Source organism: Polypterus senegalus, chromosome 1, assembly GCF_016835505.1.
Source record: "Polypterus senegalus isolate Bchr_013 chromosome 1, ASM1683550v1, whole genome shotgun sequence".
Taxonomy (NCBI): domain Eukaryota; kingdom Metazoa; phylum Chordata; class Cladistia; order Polypteriformes; family Polypteridae; genus Polypterus; species Polypterus senegalus.
Window position 1 is genome coordinate 55,691,499 of NC_053154.1, and position 25,802 is coordinate 55,717,300.

Here is a 25,802-nt window from a genome sequence, read left to right on the forward strand (position 1 = left end):
TTGTACTTTTGGAGGGCTAAATGGGGCACTGTTTTAAGAAATGCAGTCATTAAGGCTTTGGCCATGAGAGAAAGCCAGATGGGCTATTTGCTTCCACTTGCAGTGGCTGGGCCTCTGCCTCCCTGTCTGCCTGCCTGGAAAGGTGATGACAAGTCAAGGAAAATGCAGTTTATAACAAACAGCGTTATTGTTTTAGGGACACAGCTGCCCCAACTTCTAACCCAATATCTTATGTGTGGGTCTGCCTGATTCTGACACACTGGTGGGAATCTTCTATACTAATAAAAGGCAAAGCCCTCACTGACTCACTCACTCACTAATTCTCCAACTTCCCGTGTGGGTGGAAGGCTGAAATTTGGCAGGCTCATTCCTTACAGCTTACTTACAAAAGTTGGGCAGGTTTCATTTCGAAATTCTACACGTAATGGTCATAACTGGAACCTATTTTTCTCCTTATACTGTAATGGAGTTCAGCCCGATGGCCGTGGGGGGCGGAGTTTCGTGTGACATCATCACGCCTCCCATGTAATCATGTGAACTGACTGTTCACGTGATATACTGTATATATGTGTGTATATGTATATATATGTTTGTGTGTGTGCATATATATATATATATATATATATATATATATTGTGGCAGTAGGGGGCGCTAGTGCTCCCTTGAACCCTCAGGTACAACTCCGGACACCAGATAAAAGTCCAAGACCTTTTATTGTTACTAACAATGTGCACAAAGCACCCTCCACACTACTCATTCAATAAACCACTAACTACAATAAACACAACAATATAATTTTCTCTTCTCCTCGCCCAGACACTTTGTTCCTCTACCTCCCAGCTCAGCTCAGTGTCTCGACTGAGGCATCGTCCTTTTATAGCGCCTGACCCAGGGGTGTTCCTGTCCCAGCAGTCCACAGTTCCTTATTCCTTCCGGGTCAGGGCAATCAATCCACCACTTCAACCCGGGAGCACGACATTTCTTCCCGTCACGTGACCATGATGTACTCTCGGGTCATAGGGCATCACAGAGCCCATAAGCCCCCCCACAGCGACTCCTGGTGGTCCCCAAGATATCCAGCAGGGCTGTGTATAAACACTACAAAGTCCATAAGGCCCTGCTGGACCTCGGGGCACAATCCTGCTGTCGGGAGAGCTCCTCCTGGCGGCCTGGGGGTGGGGACCGGCATGGGAAGCCGGCAGTCCTCCACAATATATATAACAGCAACACTCATGACAATGACAATGTCAATCATGTTACGTTATTATTAAAATGTTTCCTTTTCTATTTTATTACTTCTTTAACACACTACTTTTCCGCTGCGAAGCGTGGGTATTTTGCTAGTCTATACTAATAAAAGGCAAAGCCCTCACTGACTCACTCACTCACTCACTCATCACTAATTCTCCAACTTTCCGTGTAGGTAGAAGGCTGAAATTTGGCAGGCTTATTCCTTACAGCTTACTTACAAAAGTTAGGCAGGTTTCATCTCGAAATTCTACACGTAACGGTCATAACGGTCGATAATGGTCGACAACGTCCGCCATGTTGAACTTTCTTATTTATGGCCCCATCTTCATGAAATTTGGTAGGCGGCTTCCCTGTGCTAACCGAAACCGATGTACGTACTTATTTCGATGGTATGTCGCCACTGTCGGCCGCAATATTGAACTTTGCAACGTCACTAATTTTCCAACTTCCCGTGTAGGTAGAAGGCTGACCCCATCTTCACAAAATTTGGTAGGTGGCTTCCCTGCGCTAACCAAAACTGATGTACGTACTTATTCGGTGGTATGGCCCACTGTCGGCTGCCATATTGAACTTTCCAACGTCACTAATTCTCCAACTTCCCGTGTAGGTAGAAGGCTGAAATTTGGCAGGCTCATTTCTTACAGCTTACTTACAAAAATTAAGCAGGTTTCATTTCGAAATTCTACGCGTAACGGTCATAACAGTCAACAACGTCCGCCATGTTGAACTTTCTTATTCATGGCCCCATCTTCACAAAATTTGGTAGGTGGCTTCCCTGCGCTAACCGAAACTAATGTACGTACTTTTTTGGTGGTATGACGCCACTGTCAGCCGCCATATTGAACTTTCCAACGTCACTAATTCTCCAACTTCCCGTGTAGGTAGAAGGCTGAAATTTGGCAGGCTCATTCCTTACAGCTTACTTACAAAAGTTAAGCAGGTTTCATTTCGAAATTCTACGCATAACAGTCATAACGGTTGACAACGTTCGCCATGTTGAACTTTCTTATTTATGGCCCCATCTTCACGAAATTTGGTAGGTGGCTTCCCTGCGCTAACCAAAACCGATGTATGTACTTATTTCAGTGGTATGATGCCACTGTTGGCTGCCATATTGAAGTTTCCAATGTCACTAATTCTCCAACTTCCCGTGTAGGTAGAAGGCTGAAATTTGGCAGGCTCATTCCTTACAGATTACTTACAAAAGTTAAGCAGGTTTCATTTTGAAATTCTACGTGTAATGGTCATAACGGTCAACAACGTCCGCCATGTTGAACTTTCTTATTCATGGCCCCATCTTCACAAAATTTGGTAGGCGGCTTCCCTGCGCTAACTGAAACCAATTTACGTACTTATTTCGGTGGTATGACGCCACTGTCAGCCGCCATATTGAACTTTCCAACGTCAGTAATTCTCCAACTTTCCGTGTAGGTAGAAGACTGAAATTTGGTACTTATTTCGGTGGTATGATGCCACTGTCAGCCGCCATATTGAACTTTTCAACGGTCTTTGTTACTTATGGGCCCATCTTCAAGAAATTTGGTACGCGGGTTCCTAACGCTAACTGAATCCTACTTACAGTACGTACATATATATGTCCATAGCCTGCAGCTCGGTCACCGTGTGAGGTAGCGTTGGGTCCCCTATCCCAACGCCTCCCACGTTGTTGGCTGCCTGCCTATATAAGGCCATCCGTCGCTCCGGTCTCTACAGTCCCTTCCTTGCTTCGCCACAGGATTCACGTCTCCCTGCTGATAACTACAGCCTTTTTATTTAATCCATGGCTTCTCCGCTGTTTTATTGTTCATTTATTACGATTATAGTTATTTGTAGGTATTTTAGACTTACTTTACATTGTTCAGGTACCCATTTCCTTTATCATTCCAACCGTACCCCCATTAACATGTCTATCGAGGTAATCACCATCGATCAAAGAACTGCCACTTACCGAGTGGTTCCCATGCCTGGAGATGGCATCTACCTTTTCCATTCTCTGTGTTACATATTGCACGGCCATATCAGGCTCACTCTTGATATCCGGAGGAACATTGTGTCTTATGTATTGAATGACTAGGACAGGTTCAAGGTGTGGACTAATGATGGTACAGGAGATAATTATACTACACAGGAGCACTAGAAGAGTGAAATGCTTAAGCCCTTCACCTATGGTTCTGCATGTGAGTTGATGGCTGCCGCTGAATTGTTCGGTTGCCAAATATTTTATACCTTTCGACAACCGCTAATGCCTCTTAAACATCTTAGATTCACAGGTGACGATTTCAGTAGTGGATACTTTGATGTTTATGAATTTTTAAACTCTCAAAAGCAGGATGTGAAGTTATCGATTAAACCAGTTGTATACTTACAATGCTTGACAGATGCCGAATGTCTCTTCAACACAAGTCCTACAAATACTGTAATAATTGAAACAAACCATGAAACTCAAACCGATTATGACAGCAGCAATCCAAGCTGTGAGATTTGAAACAAGATTACTGTTCACATGGCCACCTGTAAGTTGCATGCTCAAGAGTAAGTCATATTACAACCGGAGGGCCGAACTCATAATGTGGTATACAAAGAGATCCTTAACAAATAATTATTGGTATATTTTCCCTCAGTTTAAAAAGGTTTAATTTTCTTCTTAATAAAAATTTTAAGGCAGTACTTTGCCACTGCGAAGCGCGGGTATTTTGCTAGTCTATTGATAAATATGTTTCGGACCTGCACAGGGTATGTAGTAACGATGGCAGTTTCGGTCAACTAATGGACATTAGGTAATGATGGGAAGAGCCAAAAGGAGGAGTGTACTTTGCATAAGTGATAAGAATTGTAATAAATGTAAGCTCACTGAAGTTGCTAATTGCTCGTTTCATTTGATTTGGGTCCGTGCATGCATTACGCAATAAAACTTGATTCTGCCTTCCTGAAACTCGGTGTGGTGTGAGCAGCGTGTTTCTGCCAAAACAGGGCCAAAACTGGTAAAGGCAAAATTGTGAACACCAAAAAGGGCAAAAAAAAATCAGAGTCAGAAAACAAAAAGTAAGTCTAAGTTGTCTTAGTACTAGCCTGGGTAAATGTCCCCTTTATAACATTAAGCATTTATTTGTTTTTGTAGATATCTTTGATTTAAAGATATGAAAATGAAGTATGGACAATGTCATCTGAAATACAATTCATAAAGCATAAATTTAACCTTCGACACATAGTATGTTAGTTTGGGTAGAGATACAGTAAACTTCATTGATGCTGTGTCAAATGCTGATTGCAGCGTCAGGTAAAGAGCTTTTATCATAATAATTAATGTGGCCTGTTAAAGAAAAAAAAGCAACAGAAGCAAACTTGTTGTCAGAAAACCATTAGTGATTCCTACACTTTTAAAATTTTTCTCAAAGAATAATGGCCTTCTCTTTGATATGCAGTACAAGGGCAGGTCAAAGAAGCCTTACAAACACAGAGCAAGATGAAGTGGGTGCAAAGAAGCTGTGACTGCAAAACTGGACCCATTGGTGGACAGCAATGATAACAAAAGCTACAGAATGTATCGAACACTAACTGCAGTCTTACTGTATGTGTCTCTCTGATGAGATGATTAGCAAACAGTTCCAAGAATGCCAACACATAAAGAAAAAATCCATCACTCTTATATTTAAAATGCTTTTATGATTCCCATTCAGGTCAATGTGTGTGGATCCACAAATTTCATGCACTTTTCTTATGGCATTCTTTAGATTTAATGGCATTTGAAATTGCACATTGCCTCTGGGGATAAAAAACAGACCTGCGGCATTATTGTCAAACAAGCAGACTAACAATGCTGGATTTTATATTAGTTGTGGGTAAAAAGATCTTATTTTACTTAATTGTTCTTCATTATTTTTGTTTACCTTGAATTAGCAGTATACTGTATAACTTTGGGGAAAAACAACTATTTAAACACACTGCTCTTTTATCAATTGCTTTGTAGAAACAGCAAAGAAAGCATGCCATGTTAATAGGTAAAATTGTCATCTGAATAGTGAATGGTAAAAAAAAAATGATAGTGTTGGTAGGCATTTGTTACATTGAGCAAATCTAAACAAAAAACGAGGGAAATGACAGTATCCGCCAGAATGAATGTTACATAAATAATTCAGGTTGGCTTCTGAAATTTGGATTGTTTTATCTTTTCATATGACTGTTTTTCCAAAGAAGCAGTGAGGTAACTACCCACTTGCTTGTCTCATTTAATGTAATACCTGCTGCAGGCCTGTAACTGATATGAGTTACTCTTCAATCAATCAACACTTGGTGAAAAGCAGAGCGCTCTCTTGTTCTTTTTATCCCTGCCCTACTTCAATCACTTTTCATAAGTAAAACATGTTCTGGTCTTCATACAACCTAATATGTGTATATACATTCATACTCACATTAAAATACTTCTACAGTTTTCCTCTGGTTTCTTCAGCTTTTCAAGTAACAGCATGCATTGCAAAGATATTTTAAAAAAATGATATAGTCATTTGTATTAACAGAAATAATTAAATAAAAACACATAATGCTATTTGTAATGGAGCATTACCACTGACAGAGCCACACATGAAAAGTTGGTCTAAGAATAGGTGACAGACAAAAAAACATCCACATGATATATCTGCTAAAATCTGCACATACCTTGCCTGAAACAGGGGCATCACATTCCTGATGGTGATGACTGACTCAGCAAAAACATTAGCTGTGTGTACTGATCGCTGGTGCAAGTATGTCCTGGTAAGGCAGGAGCACCACGGGCATTGTAACATCAGTATTCAAGAGCTCCCCTTGGGATCCCTTACAGAACCTGACAGGGCAGGCCCATGGGACCACAACTCTATCAGCTGCCATGCATTCATTTGACGCATCCTCTAAACACATCCTCAGAAATTAACGCGACACATGCGCAAGTTGCAGTACCAGCAAAAAATCGGGGGATGCAGTGTGTTCAAGTCACAACGTGACATCAGAGTCTCTGTTTACTATCAATGTGACAGCAAGCCACTACAGAAGCAGATCCTACATAATCTATGTGCGTGCTTTGATGTTTGATGAATGGTTTGATGCAAAATGCTGACATACAAATGCATTTGTGGTGCTTTTATATTCAAGCGTCGCACACTCCCAACCATATTCCCCATTGTAATGACACAATACATTTCAAAGGACTCACATACCATCTGCCACCAGGCACTTTCACAACAGCATCAGCCTATATGAGCCACAGAGAAAAAAAAATTAGGGCCACATTCCACTTATTTTGCGATTAAAGTTTAAATTTCAGCTTTAATCTCGAAATTTCCAATTTAATCTCATAGTTCATTTTGTCATTAAAGCAGACCTTAGGTGAACGTCATATTAAAACCAACCCAGTTGTTAATTGCTAAATGCTTCTGCAGCTTCCTCCTGAACTGACAGCAGCAGCAAGCACCAATTGCCACACAGAGCACATTAAATGTATGATATACTCTCTTCACATCCTTAGATTTATATTTGATATTATTTTCATGATGAAATTCATTGAAGTATGTATATTATAGGGAGTGACGTCCCTTGTGTTCCCTGCTAGGAGTTTGCATGTGTTCCTCGTGGGTTTCCATAGTGTGCTCTGGTTTCCTTCCAAAGACATGCAGGTTTGGGGATTTGGTGATGCTAAAAGTGTATGTGTGTGCTTGTATTCACCTTGCAATGAGCTGATGCCCCATCCAGGGATTGTTTCTGCCTCTGCATGCTATAATGGCCGCATTCCTGGATTGATGGATGTAATCATTCAACATCCATCCTTTTCAGAGATATTTTGGCAAGATATCTTCGGAATTTAATGGATTTTTCTGCCAATTCACAACACAGAGAAACCGAATCTGTTCTCACCGTGGTAATATCTCGCACTGCTACCTGGTGGAATCTTCCAGATTTATGTAAAATACACGCACAATTATAAACAGTACACTGCTTGTGTAGCAGAAGTGTCCACAGGAGCACTCATCGCATTGTATGAGGTATAAACCTGGCCTAAAACGTCTTTATTCATGAGAGCAGCGCTAAATGGTGGATCAGAGGTTTTCCCTTATACCACCGAGACTGCAGAAACAGAAATTGGCTCTTGGGTGTGGTGTTATGGTTATTAGGCTTTGAGGGGACTGAAACTTGTGGAGAATATCCAGAACTACAAGTTGTAGATAGTCTAAATCACTCCACCCTCAGCAAAGTGTAGAGTGACTATTACAGTACAATAAAGTATTCCATTTTAATATGAATAAACCAATGATATTCCACACAGCCTATTTTATCAACATTTCATTCTCCCTCCACCCTGCTGCTATACTTACTACTCAAAGGTGAATAGTTTTGTTAAGAAAGGGCTAAAAATGAAAAGTAACAAAGTAATGCATGGTCAGCGACAAGTTAGTAGTGACCTATCACAGGTAAAAGTGGTGATGAGTGAAACAGTTAAGTTTAGATTTGTATACAGTTTTGTCAAATTGACACTAAAATTTATTTTGCAGACAATTTCACAATTGAAAAATGCAAAACGCATTGAAGAATTTTTGGAGATTTTATTTATTTATTTTTTGGTTGGAAAACAAGGAATATTGATTGATAAATATTTTTTCACACTTCCATGTTTACCTGTGTTTTTTTTCTGCAGCTGTTTAATAATCCATAAAGTAATCCATACCACACTGGTGATATAAATTCTGTCTGTCTCATTCATATCACCATACAGGAGGACAGTACATTTTTTTAAAATGCCATATGCTGCATATATTCCACAAAACGATGCGCTAAAACGCAACATTGTGCACATATCTAAACTGAAAACTCAGTACATGGAAACTCGCCACTGCCATCCCCTCATTTGCCTTACACACAGAGAGTTATTCTCCCACTAGAAATGTTGCTTAAATACTAAATGACAGGCAGACACACGTGTAATTAATGCATAACAATGATTCCAGAGGGAAATTAAACACCTTGCTTCTTGTGTCAATGGCATGAATTTCTCTGGTAGCAAAATGCAATTTATTTCACAAACTGTTTTGCAAAGTCAAACACTGAGTTCTGCTGCAAATTCAATTTTCCATAAATTGTTTCACTTTTCATTAGTTAAAAATAATCACAAGTATCATCACACCACAAGGGAGTCTGTTATAAATTCAAACATACTGTACACTGACATTGTAACATGAAAATTATTTACACGAGTATGGATAATGGTAAGTGAAAAAAAAAATTAAAACTTCCCCTCACCCGCTGGTAAAATGATGGTTATAAGTGTCTCGCCAATAACTGAATCTAGCTTCTCAAACAGTGTGAGCCCCAGAATTCCACTACCTCTTCCAGTGGTGTTGATGCTCAGATGGCAGGCTGTGACGTGCCTAATTAAATCAGCTCTGATATCTGACCACTTCTTTATTTTATTGTGGAACTTTCTGAACTTTAACCTTTGAGTGCCTCTGCCACACTGTGCCACTCCATCAATTTACTTTTGTTGCTTATACCACTGCTTAAGCCACCTAATAGTAGTTTTTTCTTTGCCTCCACTTCACTGAGCAAGACCTCCATTTCGCATTTGCTAAAGTTCTTCTTTTTTACACATGCTTTTGCCGTTGTCTTTTATCAAAACACTAAATGGAAGGGGTTATTTGCATTGATTTGCATATTCAAATAGGCAAAATTCTGGGAGGAGTCAAGGTGGGGCTATAGGCTCGTGCATGTACATTCAAATTTACATTGATTGGGATTTATAAATGGAAAGTGCATAGAGCTTTGCTTACGCACAGTTTTATTCATCTGAATTTTGTTGTGCATACGCATATTTGTAATTTTGTCCATACGTTATGCTTTCTTGTGAGTTCTGCGGAAAGCATTATACATGAGGCCCTGGTCTGTTTTTTCTTGATATATGTATTTCAGAGGTTTTGGAAGTTTGACAAACCTGTGTTCTGTGTATCTGTAGATGGATAACAACTACATAAATCAGGGAATTTTACATGATGATGGGACTTGGACTATGGATATACATTTGGCTTTTAATTTTCTTAGAGTTCTTGTAGTCAGTTCCTTAATGTCTTTTGAGTTAAGGGAAACTCTGCCTGCAGTCATTTCTAAACCCAAATAAGCACTAAGGAAGCCAAAGTACAAACAAAAAGATGTTTTATTTTAAGTGAAGACAAATTGCAGAGGAAATACAATAAATGTCTAAAACAAAATTGAAAATAATAAAACCATGTGCCCTTCACACCTGTCTATATATGTAGTTGACACAGCTGACCACATGGAATGTCCTTGTGCTGGCACAGTGAGACAGTAGTCAGGATTAATAAGCACTACAACCACGGAATAAAAGAAAGTAACTCAGCAAAGGTCAGAAATGTGTCTTTGAATACCAAAGCACCAATCCCAAATACTAATCAAACTCACAGTCACAATGAACTTAATAAAATCTGTCTCTCTATACCTTGGTCTCTCTTCCTAACACCAGTCAAGTCCTTGTCAGTAACTCCACTCAGGACTCTAAGCTCACCCAACTAATAAAGTAGGACAGTTTTACAGCCCTAGCCTGCAGCTGCTTCCAGATGCCTAGAATCCCCTCTGACAGCTTCAGGTGCTTCTGAAATTCTACGGCTAAAATATTTAAAGGGGACAGGGACATTTGGTAACCAGTCCTATCCCCAATACCCATCAAAGTCCAACAAATAATACTTTGGAACTCAGAGCTCAGTCGTCTTTGATTGTCACAATTCAGCTGAAATGAAAAGTGAAACATGCATTGCTACACCATTTTTTGTTTGCAGTGACAAAACTGGTCCAACAGTGAAGTCTAAATTATGTTGAATTGAATGTCAAGAAAACTATAGAATCAGTGGTGGAGTTAAAGCCAATAGCAGGATTTCTCTTACATCACTGGCCATGTTATAGAGATAATGGGGATTTTCAGGATCTTAGCCATCAACATTCTGAGCACTCTAATATTGGAATGAAGACTTTTATTGTTGTCAAGAAAGCTCTCTGGAAGAGTTAAAGAAGTCTGAAGATTCACAGGAATCAATCACTATTTTCCACAGCTACATCATTAAGTGTCTTTTCTATCACAGATATATGACAAATCTCTTTGCTGAGGATAGGGAGAAGCTGGGGAGAGTGGTAGGCACACCTTCTGAAATCATTACTTGCCAATTCTATACTATGAATTCCATCTACATGTACTGACTGAAGCATAAAGCTATTAAGTTGTTTCTAACCTTCTGCCTCCTGTCTGTATTCCTGACATTTATTAAGCAGCTTAGGTTAGTCAAAGTCAAACAGCTACAATGTAGTACAAAACATATCACAAGCAGTAAAATGCAGGATGTTAACATGTTTTTCTTAAAAGTTATCTACAATAATTTGACGAGGATGTGTAAACTAAGTCAGTTTTTGTTGAAATAGCAGTTTTTGGGCTGATGAGAATGAACATTACTGTTCTCATCATGGTGTATATTTAAGTTATTAAACTAGGTGATGCCATTCACTAGCAAATTCACAGGTTGAAACCGGCTTGAGAACTTTAATGGCAGCTACTATAATACTGAAAATAATTAAAAGCACATCGACTTACAATTCAGCATTTATACAACTACAATGAAAATCTGATTGGCATTAGTGGATCAGTGGTTAGTTTAGAGGCCTCACATGTCATGGGTTTTCTCAGCCAATTTGTTGAGCATATTCATTCTCCCATACCAACTTTGGTTTTTACTGGATACTCTTGTTTCTGCCCATGTGTCAAAGGCATGATGATTACGTTAAATAATATTTATAAACTGGTGTGGTGTGCATGAATGGGAGCATATTCATGAATGTGCTCAGTAATGAATTACTGGGTTAGTGGGGTTAGCCCTGCTTTAAGCCCAATGATGTCTGGATAGGCTCTGGCATGTAAGCATTTAACAGCTACTTAGAATTCTAATAATAGCACTTCTGCATAAGCAATAGTTTCAATAAAATTAAACATGTTAATAAGAATTTAAATGTTAATTAGATGCAACTCTGTTAATAAAAAGGCATTGATAGCAATGAATAATAATGATGAAACCGTATAAAGGCAAATGTTAACATGATAATGTTAACAATAACAGCACTGGCAATACTGATTATATTATGTGTAAAAAAGAAATATGTATAAAAAAAATGGCATACAACATGTAAAGCAAATTAAACATGCAATGCTAATATGAAATTAGTAATTGCAATACATTACTTTAATCTTTATGAGTTTTTCTCTGTGAACTCCAATTTTTCCTCCCACTCCCCAAAGATGTGGGATTAGTTAGAATAACTAACATTTCTGTAAGTGTGAGCATGTGTATGAATGTGCTCTGCAGTGTACTCCAGTTTTCCTCCCACATTCTGAAGACATGTGTGTTAGGTTAATTAATCCTTGTGAGGCTGATTTTCTTTTTGTTTTGTTAAATGGCGGTATGAAGATTTTTGTGAACAACGTCAAAACTCTTTTTGTGTCAACTCAGACTGTGGAAAGCATTCAAGTAACAAATGAAGGAACACTCTATAAATGATTATTTTGAAGCATAAAATACTTCTAAAGAACAGAAATTGCATAATTCTGTTTGCAACAAGTGGTGCATTTTTGAATGGAACTCTCATTGACACTTTCTTCTTCATTCACAGAATTCACATCATTAACAATATGCAAAACAACTTCTGCAGAGAACTTATTTATTTATTTTTACAAGTAGGTATTTGATGTCATGTAGTGAGGAAAATCAATGGCTATTGTTGGTAGGATTCAGTTCATCCTACAGTCTTCATTGCCATCTTTTACATACAAGTACATAAGGCATTCTAGAAGATTTTCCACAATTAGCCATCTAACTCTTGGTGTCGACTTTTGTTGAGACCCACCTTGATAGGGTTCGCTGATTATTTGCTGTTTCTAAGCTTGGTGCTGCATGAAAGTTTGCGTGGGTGAGTGTGCAAGTACTCCCTGTAATGGCCACTTGTCCTGTGCAGGCCAGATCTAGTTCCTGTCTTGTGCCTAATTCTGCTCCACCACAATCACGAACTGTAATTATTCTTGCTTAAGAGTGTTCCATTATGTAGTGTTAATATTATTCAGAAAAAAAAATCTGACATATTACTGAATATCAAGATTTCAGAACTCATGAGAATTGTTAAAAAAAAAGCTTTTATTTTACAACTTACAGCAATCCATTTCAGTCACCATCAAAATATTCCTGTGGATGTGATACACTCATTCCAGTGCTTCGTCCATTTCCAGGAACATTTCCTATATTCATATTTTTGCATTTTGTCTACAGCCTTCTACAATTTCTTCCACAGTGAAAAATCATCTTCCCTTCAATTTTAATTTCAAGAACAAAAATAATTCACAGCTAAAGAGGTCTGGCAAATCTGTGGGGTGCAAAGCAACAACTATATTGTTTTTGGACACAAATTCTTTTACAATGTGGCGTATGCAAGTGCTTTGTCATGGTGCAGTGATGTGTGCTGGTGCGCTGTCATGGTGCAAAATGCAGTTTAGTCGGTGCCAATGCTCCAGACATTTTATTACTTCATAGCCTACTTTCCCTCAGACGCCTCAGCAGTTCAGTATAATGTTGCTGATTGATAGTGAGAAAGAAAAAAACATTATTAACTGAAATGATTATAAGTATTTAACTCACAATACCAATGACTATATTTTGTATTAAGCATGCTGCAGAGAGCTATATGATTTTTACTTCTATATGATTTGTTCTTCATTTAGGTAGAAAAAGAATTAAGCTTGTGCACAGAATTATTAGACTAACTTGCATTCCTTTATGAGAAAATGCTGACCTTTTGATACTAACAGAACACCCTGTTATATTATAAATCAGTCATGGCACTTATGTATTAAATAAGAATGTGCTAAGCTAACTGAACAAATGTAATCCTTGATATTTTATAAGCAATGAGCGTGCAAAGAAAAAAGGAAGTGAGCATTGTCTAAAACTGCCGAGTTGCATACACCCTATAACCGTTAGGACAAAACTTGCTATAACTGGTCTTATATACGTGTAAGTTAGCAGAAGTGTATTTCTTTAAATTGTGAAAATACTGACCACTTTTTATCTGTAGAAAACACTGTGTTTTCTCTTCATGTACAAATTCAGGATGTGGACGGGGGCTACAGCAATCCATGTAATAACCTCAAGGTGAACTGCTATGTTTTTTTATTCTTTTCAACGAACTTGAGTATTTAAGGAAGTCTCTCTTTTCCTGCTGGCAGGCTGATGGTCTTTAGCACACTAGAATGTGACAGGTCCTGTAGCCTCCTCTCACCAAGAATAAAAGAAATTGCTTTTTATTTTAAATTGTTTTTTGTCTTCCGTTGTTTTTGACTTCAGTGTCCACAATAGTTTGTTCACAAATGAACAAACTCTGTATTAACAAATCAGTCAATGTCTAAAAACACAATCATCATTGTCTCGATGTTCAGTATGACCTGACATACTTTTTTCAGCATGGAGAAGAAAAAAAAATGGTAAAGTGACATGTGTGTTTGTAGAATACATGTCAGCGATATAAACTCGATTAAATCACCCAAAAGTGACTTGTTGGCATTACTGTAGACAGACGATATCTAATGACATAGTAGATATTTACACCCTATTGACATGCTATTGACCGATTCCAGGAATTTTTGGGTACAAGGCATTATGTTAAACTAATTTAAAAGATAACATTGGTTGACAGTTGTAAGATATGGCCGGCCATGTACCCCGGCCAATACCCCCAAGCCGCCAGGTGGAGCCCTCCTTGCAGCATGGAGGTCCCCAGAAGACCAGCAGGGCATTATGGACCATGTAGTTTTTGTGCACCGCCCTGCTGGATGCCATGGGGGCCACGAGAGGGAGCTGCAGGGAGGACCGAAGAATTCTTCATGCCCTATGACCCGGAAGTTCGTCATAGGAAGAGCGACGGGCTTCCGGGGTGAGAAACATTATTTACCCTGACCCGGAAGGAATAAGGACTTATGGACTGTTGGGAAGGAACACCTCCGGGTCAGGGAATATAAAAGGACTGTGGGGGCTCCCAGACGATGAGCTGAGTTGGGAGGCAGGGTGGCTAAGCGTCTGGGAGTGGAGGATTTGTTATTGTTCATTGTTTATTGGAGTATTTGGGAGTAGAGGGTGCTTTGTGCACTTTATTATAAAATAAATATAATTATTGGACTTTTACCTAGTGTCTGACGTGGTGTCTGAGGGTGCAAGGGTGCGAGAAGCATCTTATTCTGTTACAGTTGGCGTAGCTCGGCAGGATTCTCTGGCCGTCAGTTTGGCAGAGGACCTGGAAAAATTTTACTGTGGACAGAATACCCTGGGAAGACAGCGTCACAACACACACAGGAAAATCGCCAGAAACCTCACCTTTTTTCAAGTCTGTAATGGGAAAAAAGAAGACAAAACAGGGCAACAGCACCAGCGGAAGTTCCATGTTCGTCATGGCCGACACTCGGGATGAGCGACAGGGCGACTACACGGATCGGGAGAGGACTCCGGACGAAGAAACCTACAACGAGGTATGTGCTGCAAATGTAGATAATCTATTTAAAATTTCTCATTTCGTACCATGCACATACCTCGGAAAAGATCATCCGGAAGTTCTGCGGGATGCAGGAGAATCTCCCGAAGATAGTGTGGCGCTTTTGTACGGGCAGACGGACAACGAAAAGGACTTCCGCATTACGGGTGCCGGCGAGGGACACGGGAAGTACCACGAAGGATTCCAGAAAGGTGACGTTCCGTGTCCAGCTGTTTATGACTTCGCCCAAGAAAAGACGGACTTGATTTTTCCGAAGGAGAAAGGGGTGGTGAGCGAAGCACTGCTCAACCCAAAAGAAGGTAAGGAGGGCGGGAAATGGCTGGTCGATCTGCCGACAAATTAATAAAGGCAGGTCGCAGTCGACCAAAGATGGCGGCCCGGTCCTCGTCTGTAGAGAACTCCAATTCCCAGAAACCCGTGCGGAACCCGTCAGAACACGTGCCGACAGCGGGCGAGTTCATTGGCTCCCGGCCGGACGGTATGGCAAACCAGGAAGTAAGCCAAACCCCGGCCGAATTAACTAATTATTTTGACGTGCGGGAACTCAAAAATTAATCGAGCCCGTGCGGAGTATTTTGCAGACTTTAGAGGCGATTAAGAAGATCGTTGGAGATCTGGGAGCGGCGGCCGAAGCGCCTTTAAGAAGAGTACGTGAGTACCTGCGGCGATTGGACCGAGAGCCTCCGTGTTATGTGATTTGGCGGTACAGACAGGTAATGTCGGTACCGTATATAATGTAATAGGGACGCAGTGTGATCCGGGCCCGCTTTTAATCCATAGCGGGTGCCAAATGGATGTGTGCCCTACAAGAGAGGCCGAAACGTTTACGGAGCGGCCGGGGGAAGGACCGATCGAGCCAGAGCAGCTGGTTGGTGCTGTCTCTTGGAGCGATTCGATCCTAAAGACCCCGACCCATGTTGTTTATAAATCAAAGGGCGTGCAGACAGTAAAAGGGCTCTCTTTCACTAATAGAGAGACCCAAACTGTGGACAAGCCCCAGAGTAAACTGGAGATCCTTAGAATAAAGAGGGGGTCTCCTGACAAGGTGGGAAAAAGGGCGGAGAGCAGCGAGGCGGCCAGAAAACCCTCCTTGGCGGGGGAAAGGGTGGAGCTGACCGAGTTCCCGAGATGTTTCAGGTCTCGGGAAAAGAGCCAACCAGGAGGACTGCGTCGGTGCTACAATTGCCAGCGACCGGGTCACGAGTGGCGCCAATGTCCCCGGGGAGACAGGAGGTACACCGTCCCCCCAAGGTTTGCTCGAGGACAGGGGCAACGCAGTCAGAGCCCGGATGACGCGTCCTCTTGGAGGAAGACTTCCCTCTCGGGGCAGGCCGCTCCGAATCTTTATAATTCGTCGCTGGGGAGTACTGTAAGATATGGCCGCCATGTACCCCGCCAATACCCCAAGCCGCCAGGTGGAGCCCTCCTTGCAGCATGGAGGTCCCCAGAAGACCAGCAGGGCATTATGGACCATGTAGTTTTTGTGCACCGCCCTGCTGGATGCCATGGGGGCCACGAGAGGGAGCTGCAGGGAGGACCGAAGAATTCTTCATGCCCTATGACCCGGAAGTTCGTCATAGGAAGAGCGACGGGCTTCCGGGGTGAGAAACATTATTTACCCTGACCCGGAAGGAATAAGGACTTATGGACTGTTGGGAAGGAACACCTCCGGGTCAGGGAATATAAAAGGACTGTGGGGGCTCCCAGACGATGAGCTGAGTTGGGAGGCAGGGTGGCTAAGCGTCTGGGAGTGGAGGATTTGTTATTGTTCATTGTTTATTGGAGTATTTGGGAGTAGAGGGTGCTTTGTGCACTTTATTATAAAATAAATATAATTATTGGACTTTTACCTAGTGTCTGACGTGGTGTCTGAGGGTGCAAGGGTGCGAGAAGCATCTTATTCTGTTACACAGTGAATACAATATTAACCTTAGTAAAGAAGTATAAAATTAGCACGTTTAAGCACAAAATTTTAGGCATTTCCTTTGATCACCATTATTGCTTTGACATAGAGACATGATTCATATTAATTTTCAGGCCATAACTCTGGATAGTTGGTGTACTGTGAGTAAGATAAGCATCTACAGCCTATTAACATATAATGATAAGTTTCTTTTTCACTCAGAAGTAAATAGTTTTCTTTTTCCCTTGAATGATCCTATCATTTATATGAAAGGAAAGTAATACATTATTCTAGCTGAACTCCTTGCTCTTTGGTGTTATAATGCAAAACAGGCAGACAGCATATAAGGTATCACATTCAAACCGAAAAAATATATATATATAAAAAAAGGATATAATTAGGAGAAAAATGAGCATCAGCTATTTTTTTCTCCCACCTAGATATGTTCATTTCCCAATACTAATTATAAAACTTTCCAAAAAATGCACCTTTAGTACGGTTTTATTGAAGGTGATAATAAAGGTTCTGAAACTTTCTCCAGGTAGAACAGCAGATTAAATAATTATCTAACAGCACCTCTGTAGGTGTGAAATATTTTTCACTTCCACTCTTTTACCTGTCACATGCTGTCTTAGGTGGCATCGAGATTTGTTAAAGTTCTTGTGGGGCAGCAGCTGACAGGATGAACTTGCCTGACTTAATTTGTAAGTACAGGCATGAAAGCATGAATAGATGCGATACATCTTATTACAACTGAAAAACAGTTATAATTGCTTTGCATGCTGACAGATTTAGCTGAATGGCCTCTTGGTGTGCATAGAGAAATGTGATGTCATTTATGACAAGACTGGTATAATGGAAAATATATTCTCTTGCTGGCTGGGGTTGGCCGACATATTCTAAGATTTTGACATGATGCCATTGATGATAATTAAATGATGAATGTCAGACCCCCAGAATGCTGATGTAGTGTAGGTTACTTTAGATGTCAGTTATGCTGCAATCAGTTTATTACTCAAAACTGTAGGCATTTTTCTGCATCTTTCCTTAATGCATAGTAAAAATTTTAAAATGTCTTACCTCTCAAAAGCAGATTTCTAATTTTATTGAGACACTTTTTTTTGCTGTTTCTACACTTTATTCCCTCTGATTACTTAAATAATTACAGTAATTCCAAATATGTCCTTAATTTCTTTCTACCAGCCTCTATGTACAGTATGTTTAATAATTCTGCTTTATTTTCCGTTGTTCAACAGGGGAGCTTTGTTCAAAGTTGAACTTGAAGGGAAAAAAAAACAAGACCACTGAAAGAGTGTGCAGGGAGAAATTCAGAGCAATGCTGTCTTCTCGCCCACACATGGATACAGCTGGGTGACCAGTTGTTTGCTGGTTTATTTCAGGACTCATCAATTCCCACAGCATTTCCCATACATTTGGCAGTCCTTGTTCAGATTGTTCCTGACAGCAGATTTTATGTGAATGTAAAAGCACGACATAGCTGAGCTGTTCCTTAAACCAAAATGTTATCTCATTTGCTTTGCAAGCAAGCAGCATGCATGGTATTCAAAATTTTAGTGAGGCTGACTGTCAGTATAAGTTCACTTTGACGCTACCCTTGTGACTTGAGTTTCACTGAAGTCAAACTGTTCCAGAGGTTTTTTGACTAATAATTTCTAACCTTGTCTACAGTCATTATAGTTATTATTAGCGATATTATAGAGGGACACCTCAGGTGTAGAGAAAATAGCACCTTGGGATCCTTTATGCTCCTGTTCAGTTGTTTCAGAAACACTATGTCAGCAGCTGTCCTAGAAGGCCACTGTCTCTGCAGATTTTTAATTCAACCCAATGCAGTAATTAGCTCATTATCAGATTAAATCTTACAATTACTTACTTTTCCCGGTTAACTGTTGATTACTACTGGAAAGACGCAGAGAACCTAAAGCCAGAGATCTCCAGAGACCAGGCTTAGTAGCACTGCATTAGATCAAAATAAAACTTATTCTTACACTCATGCTCTGTTTCAACAGAGCACTTAGGGGCCTCCTGGGAGTGTGTTAAAATGAGGTTGTTGCAGAATATTCCATAATCGTCATACTTTTATTTCCTAAATACAACTACTGTTGTGATTATTTTGTGCCCTTTTAATAGATTCTCCTTCTCAAAGCTTTGTACTTGTCAAATATAACCGGTTCACATTTTAAGCAAGTCATTTAGTGAGGCATTTCAATTAAATATGTCAGTTGACTTTCCAGTGAACAGTTCACACAAAAATAAATAAATTGCCCACTCATTCATTTTCTGAACCTGTTTATAGGGATGCTGAAGGGCAGGTACAAGACAGGAATCAACCACGGATGGTATATCAGCACATCTGATGGCACACTCACAATATTATGGGAGAACATTAGTTTTAAAAGTAACTTACATTACTCACTACTTGCAAAAAAGTAACTAAATATTTTATACCAGTCATGGTGTACTGCACGATAACATGCAGTGAACGCACTTGACTTGAGCATTCCTAGTTTTCATACACTTTCTCTGCAGGTTTAGCATTCGTTTGCTCAGAGATTGATGCACTTGCTGCTTCCTGAGCAGCTCTTCTTTTCTCCACTCTAGTGGCCCACTTCTTCTCTTCTTTCGTCAGCATGTTTTCATGTTAAAACCGATTAGGTCAGTGTTTGTGTTGCAATTACTTAGTATGTTTTTTCTTAATTTTTCGCTAAAGCTGCCACTTAAGTGTTCAATCTGCCTCAAGAATGATTTAAGATATAAAGAGGTAGAGGAAGTGACAGCGAAGGTGGTAGGGAGAACGGCGCCTGTACATAAGTGCTGCACAGCCACCGTGCTGGTCGCTGCCGAGAGCTGATTCTACAATAAAAGAAAATAAAAACAAAAAGAGTAATAAAAATCAGCACCCCCGAAAACGGCCAGCAGAGGTCATGTAGTATATGTGTACTAAATTTCAGGTGAATATGGCAAACGGTTTGCGAGCTACGGGTAATTTAAAATCCTGGACAGACAAACGGACAGCCATGGTAGCTTATTATATAAGAAGATAGGAATGTATTATAAAATGCAATACATTACAAACAATGTGTTACTTTTGTTTTACTTTTTCTTTTTTTGCATAACAAAACTGCATATCACTGTCCAACATTTATTATTAAATGTTAAACCCATATGAACCATCACACTGTTAATAAAATTATCAGTTCATTTACCACATTTACCAACCCCTTTACATTTTCAACCCATTTAATCTAACATTGAAGGTGGACGCCTAAACAACTGCAAAGAATTAAGGGAATCATGCATTAGCAAAAGAGATGAAAAGCTTTAATAAGAGAATTGGTTCAGATATTATTGGAAACAAAGTGATATGAAAGTGTGAAATCACCAAACAGATTTGCAACTCTGAGATCAAGTTGAAATTTATATTGTAGTTACATGTGCACAATGCAATCGATTTCTTACTTATTGGTCTTCTACAGACTAGCAACAATGAATGCAACACCATCTATTCAATACAACATGAGATGTTGGATTAAAAACATGCATTAAATACATTTATGTAGTTATCACTGAGAGAGGCCGTTGTTTACCTTAATGACCTGAAGCTAAAAGCTGACCCTGAATCTCAGGGTGTGAGTGTTAATGTTGTTATAAATGGAGAACAGAGAAAAGTGGCTGTGCAGGATTGCCAAGTTCTTTAATGATACGGTATATCTGCTGAAGTATGGAAAGCAACCAGTACATTTTATTTTATAGTACCTAAGGAACTTAATATTGCTTATTACGTCTTGCCAGTAATGTCATTTTCACACTATTTTAGAATGTAGTTTTGCCTCTGGCATAACCATTTTTTTCTTTAAGTTTTGTATAGTCATGGCCATATTGTCACTATGCCCACTGAGGGTCATACAGGATACTGATCTTTCCCTTTTTATAAAAGATGATGAAGCGTGGTGTTACTTTATCCAAACCTCAGATAAAGTTTAAAGCAAACAATTAGTTAGTTAATGAAAAGAATTCATGAATATAGGAAATGTCATCTGGCACTTAATGAACACTGCATTAACCCACACAAGGTGTATAATTCTTTGTATTGTTTATATTTTGATATTTTAAATATATGATCCTAGCCAGCCATCTCTGTACATCTCTCTACAGCTTGGCTCATTGTCACAAGCAACAGTCAAGTCAGTATGCGACCCTGGGGTGATAATTGATGAGCAGCTATCTTTTTCTGACCTCATTTCTACCGTTTCTCTTTCATGCAAGTTAGCAATGTACAAGTTCAGACCTTATCTTGCAGAGATTGAGTCTGGACTACTGCAACTCACTTCTGGCAGCAGTACTGCATGTGCTATTAAGCCACTGCAGATGATCCAGAATTCAGTGGGCTATATTGGATTTAACCAGCTGAGACGGGCACATGTCACTCCTCTCTTCAGGTCACTACATTGGCACCCTATAGCAGCACACATTAAGTTCAAATCCCTGATGCTTGCCTTCAGTGTAGTTAATGGGTCAGCACCTGCATATATATAATACTAGCAAAATACCCGCGCTTCGCAGCAGCGAAGTACTGACTTAAAATTTCTTATTAAGAAGAAAATTAAACATTTTTAAAATGAGGGAAAATATACCAATAATTATTTGTTAAGGATCTCTTTGTATACCACATTTTGAGTTTGGCCCTCTGGTTGTAATTTGACCAAGCTGTGCGCTGAGCTTACTCTTGAGCATGCAACGTACAGTTGGCCATGTGAACAGTAATCTTGTTTCAAATCTCACAGCTTGAATTGCTGCTGTCATAATCGGTTTGAGTTTCATGGTTTGTTTCAATGACGACAGTATTTGCAGGACTTGTGTTGAAGTGACATTCCGCATCTGTCAAGCGTTGTAAGCATACAACTGGTTTAATCGATAACTTCACATCCTGCTTTTGAGAGTTTAAACATTCATAAACATCAAAGTGTCCACTACTGAAATCGTCAGCTGTGAGTCTAAGATGTTTAAGAGGCACTGGCAGTTGTCGAGAGGTGTAAAATATTTGGCCATTTTGGTACACTTGAAAGCGACAACCAAACAATTCAGCGGCAGCCATCAACTCACATGCAGATGCATAGGTGAAGGGCTTAAGCATTTCACTCTTATAGTGCTCCTGTGTAGTATAATTATCTCCTGTACCGTCATCAGTCTACACCTTGAACCTGTCCCAGTCATTCAATACATAAGACACAATGTTCCTCCGGATATCAAGAGTGAGCCTGATATGGCCGTGCAATATGTAACACAGAGAATGGAAAAGGTAGATGCCATCTCCAGGCATGGAAACCACTCGGTAAGAGACAGTTCTTTGATCAATGGTGATCACCTCGATAGACATTTTAATGGGGGAACGGTTGGAATGATAAAGGAAATGGGTACCTGAACAATGTAAAGTAAGTCTAAAATACCTAAACAATAACTATAATCGTAAGAAACAAACAATAAAACAGCGGAGAAGCCATGGATTAAATAAAAAGGCTGTAGTTATCAGCAGGGAGACATGAATCCCGTGGCGAAGCAAGTAAGGGAATGTAGAGACCAGAGCGACGGGCGGCCTTACATAGGCAGGCAGCCAACAACGTGGGAGGCATTGGGATAGGGGACCCAACGCCACCTCACACAGTGACCGAGCTGCAGGCTATGGACGTATATATGTATGTAAGTAGGATTCAGTTAGCGTTGGGAACCCACGTACCGAATTTCTTGAAGATGGGCCCATAAGTAACAAAGACTGTTGAAAAGTTCAATATGGCGGCCGACAGTGGCATCATACCACCGAAATAAGTACGCACATTGGTTTCGGTTAGCGCAGGGAAGCCTCCTACCAAGTTTTGTGAAGATGGGGCCATAAATAAGAAACTTCAACATGGTGGATGTTGTGGACCGTTATCAACCGCTATGACCGTTACGTGTAGAATTTCGAAATGAAACCTGCTTAACTTTTGTAAGTAAGCTGTAAGGAATAAGCCTGCCAAATTTCAGCCTACCTACACAGGAAGTTGGATAATTAGTGATGAGTGAGTGAGTGAGTGAGTGAGTGAGTGAGTGAGTGAGTGAGGGCTTTGCCTTTTATTAGTATAGATATACAGACACTGGTGAGGTGCAGTACGCCTGCTCACCCACTCAGATCTACCAGGGAAAAGTGTCTGGTGATGCCGGCTCTGCATGCTATCAAGTCTCAATCCAGACTATTTTCCTGTGTAGTTCCTAGTTGATGGAACGTGCTGCCCACCTCTATCTGAACTGTTGACCCTCTCAATGTATTTAAGAACCAACTAAAAACCCATTTGTTCTGTGAATATCTGTCAAATTGATTGGAGGTTGGGACTTTGCTCTGTGATCTTTCATACTGTTGGGTGATTTGTTATTACTTTAGTTTAATTGCTTTATTGATTGTTAATCTAGGTTTGTAAATATATTCATTATTACATCTTTTCACTTGAGGCAATCAGCTTTTGTTACCTGTCCTACTACACTTGCTGAACAAATGGGCCCTTACCTAATGTTACACGATCATGTTACCTCTTTTGTAAGTCACTTTGAATAAAAGCATTTGCTAAGCAAATAAATATTAATGTAAATGTATTTACAGCTATTGGTTTTGATGCAAAAAATATAATTTTTATGTGAAAGCCTAAATCAATGACTCGGTCCAATTGCTAATAGCAGCCCAAGAACCTAAGATTGATCATTTCTTGCCTAGGTGCAGCCCCTGCTGCTGTGTGGCCTTCTATTATTTATTAATTTTTATTATCTATTTATTTTTTCTCCAGCCGTCTGGAGTTTTTTTATTTTTTCTGTCCCCTCTGGCCATTGAACCTTACTCTTATTCAATGTTAATTAATGTTGATTTATTTTGTTTTCTTATTGTGTCTTTTATTTTTCTATTCTTTATTATGTAAAGCACTTTGAGCTACTGTTTGTATGAAAATGTGCTATATAAATAAATGTTGCTGTTGTTGTTGTTATTAGTTTTAAAATGTGGTACGTAATTGACTGAAAGTAAAAGACAGCCCCAGTCAGAGAAGACGCCCCCAATGACAGAGGTTCCTAGCATTGAATAAGTAGGGTACAATATGGACAGTGAGATAGGTAAAAGGTTATAGGTAATAGTTGTACAGCTGGTCTTCATATTCTTCCCATGCCTCATTAAGAAAAGATACATGACAGAAGTGATCTGATAAGAAGATAAAACAGTGCGAGTGGGATATTAGGGACAAGAAGAATCACTACGTCTAGAAAGAGCGGACAAAATGTGCCTTAGTTATTCCAGGAAAGAAGAATGTGGTAAACTGTCCACTTGTTGACCCTGAGAAAGTTTACCTTCCTCTTCTGCATACCAGAATTTCTAGAGACACTTTGGTAAAGCAATTGATAAAATACAAACGAGATACATGTACCTGAGAAATAAATTTCCCCTCTTATATTTATATTTGAGCTTTGTTATAAGAACAGAAATAAAAAAACAAAAAAGGATCACCAATACCAAAAGGCACAATCGTAAAACGGAGAGGCAATTAGCAGGCAATGGCAGTACACATACAGGCAATTATGTGTGTCATGTGTTCGTATTTGACAGAATTATACATATTCACACAATAATTCTATGGCATATTGAGGACATAAATTTTGAAAAGCTGTTCAGAAATTCTTTGACAGATAGAGCAGTGCAGGGTTGATACAAAAAAGTGTACTCGCATCAATCACTTCAGCAGGTGCAGATGGCTATAGTTGTGGGCTTCAGTGACAATGAGTGGGCAGGAATGAACCTTGTAAACCTTTGATTATAAGATGTGCTTGTAGGCCCCAGAAACTGAGCTTCTTACAAAAGCTGAAAAGACACCAAACATGAAAACAGTGTACATATTCTGAATTCCAAGGCATCCTAAAATGGAAGCAAAGTATTTATTACTGCTTCCTTCAACAATCCAAATGTGCACTCTCAAGATTCTGCTATTCAAATACATACTGAAAAGTACTGTCCCTTTCTTCTCCTTTGTCCATTTACATACCAAATACAAAGCAGCTATCTGGAATAATAGCCGGCAATGAGACCACTTAAGTCATGGTATTACTGAAAAAAAAAAAATCTGAAATAATATGTATCTCTCACATGAATTCTGCATTGAGTGTAAATAAGTAGACTAAATTGTATGAGAGTTATTTGAATCTAATTTTGTAAGTGCACCTAAACAGCAAGCACACTGACATATTGTAGCTACTTTTGATTTATGATTACTTCCTTTGGGAGTGTGAGTAACAGACACTTCACTCTAAAGCATTTCCCTATACATTATGTTTGCTATTTCAGTTTTATTTAAATTGCAGTCCCATGATATTTTATTTCAAGAAAATACACAGTAAATATCAAGATTCAACCTCTATCTAAACTCTGCTCAAGTACCATGGATCAGTTTATTTTAGGGATATGATCATTCAAAAGTGCTAAGACATTCAGAAAGCTTTAAACAAAGAAGAACCATTAGACTCTGTAAATACTCTTTAGGATGTCATACTTATTCTCTTTTCCAAGCATTAATTGAACCACCTTATTTCATTGCAAAGTCAAAGAATGGCATTGCCTATGCCAGCTGCAACAGGCACAGGACCAACAATGCCATTCCATACCATGGCACAGCCCTCATGCTGGGCCAGTTGTGAATTGTGAATCACCATAACATTAGGTAACATGAGGTAAGGTATTTGTGGGAGAACTTGAAAACTCTGCACAGGCAGCAAAACAATTGGGACTCATCACCCAGACCATGGATCTTTCAGAAAGCAGCACTAAACAGCACCCAAATAAATATACATTTACCTCATTATGGGAATTGCAGTATAACATGCATTTTGGCAGCCTCAGTATTGGATTTTATACAAGGTAAAGGAATGCAGTAATGTCAGCCAATTGCTGGTCATGCCATGAAGAAGTTGTATTTTGTCATATGCTTCTTGCAGCTGCTTTTTTGTTTAGGAGTGTAAAGTT

The 25,802-nt window shown here is 39.6% G+C and overlaps 1 protein-coding gene across 1 annotated transcript in view; it reads right to left on the bottom strand.

Moving 5' to 3' along the window:
• The window catches only part of LOC120526187 (protein kinase C-binding protein NELL1-like), a 1,449,010-nt gene that overhangs the window by 1,132,684 nt on the left and 290,524 nt on the right, over positions 1–25,802 (bottom strand). The gene's annotated exons all lie outside the window — the stretch shown is intronic.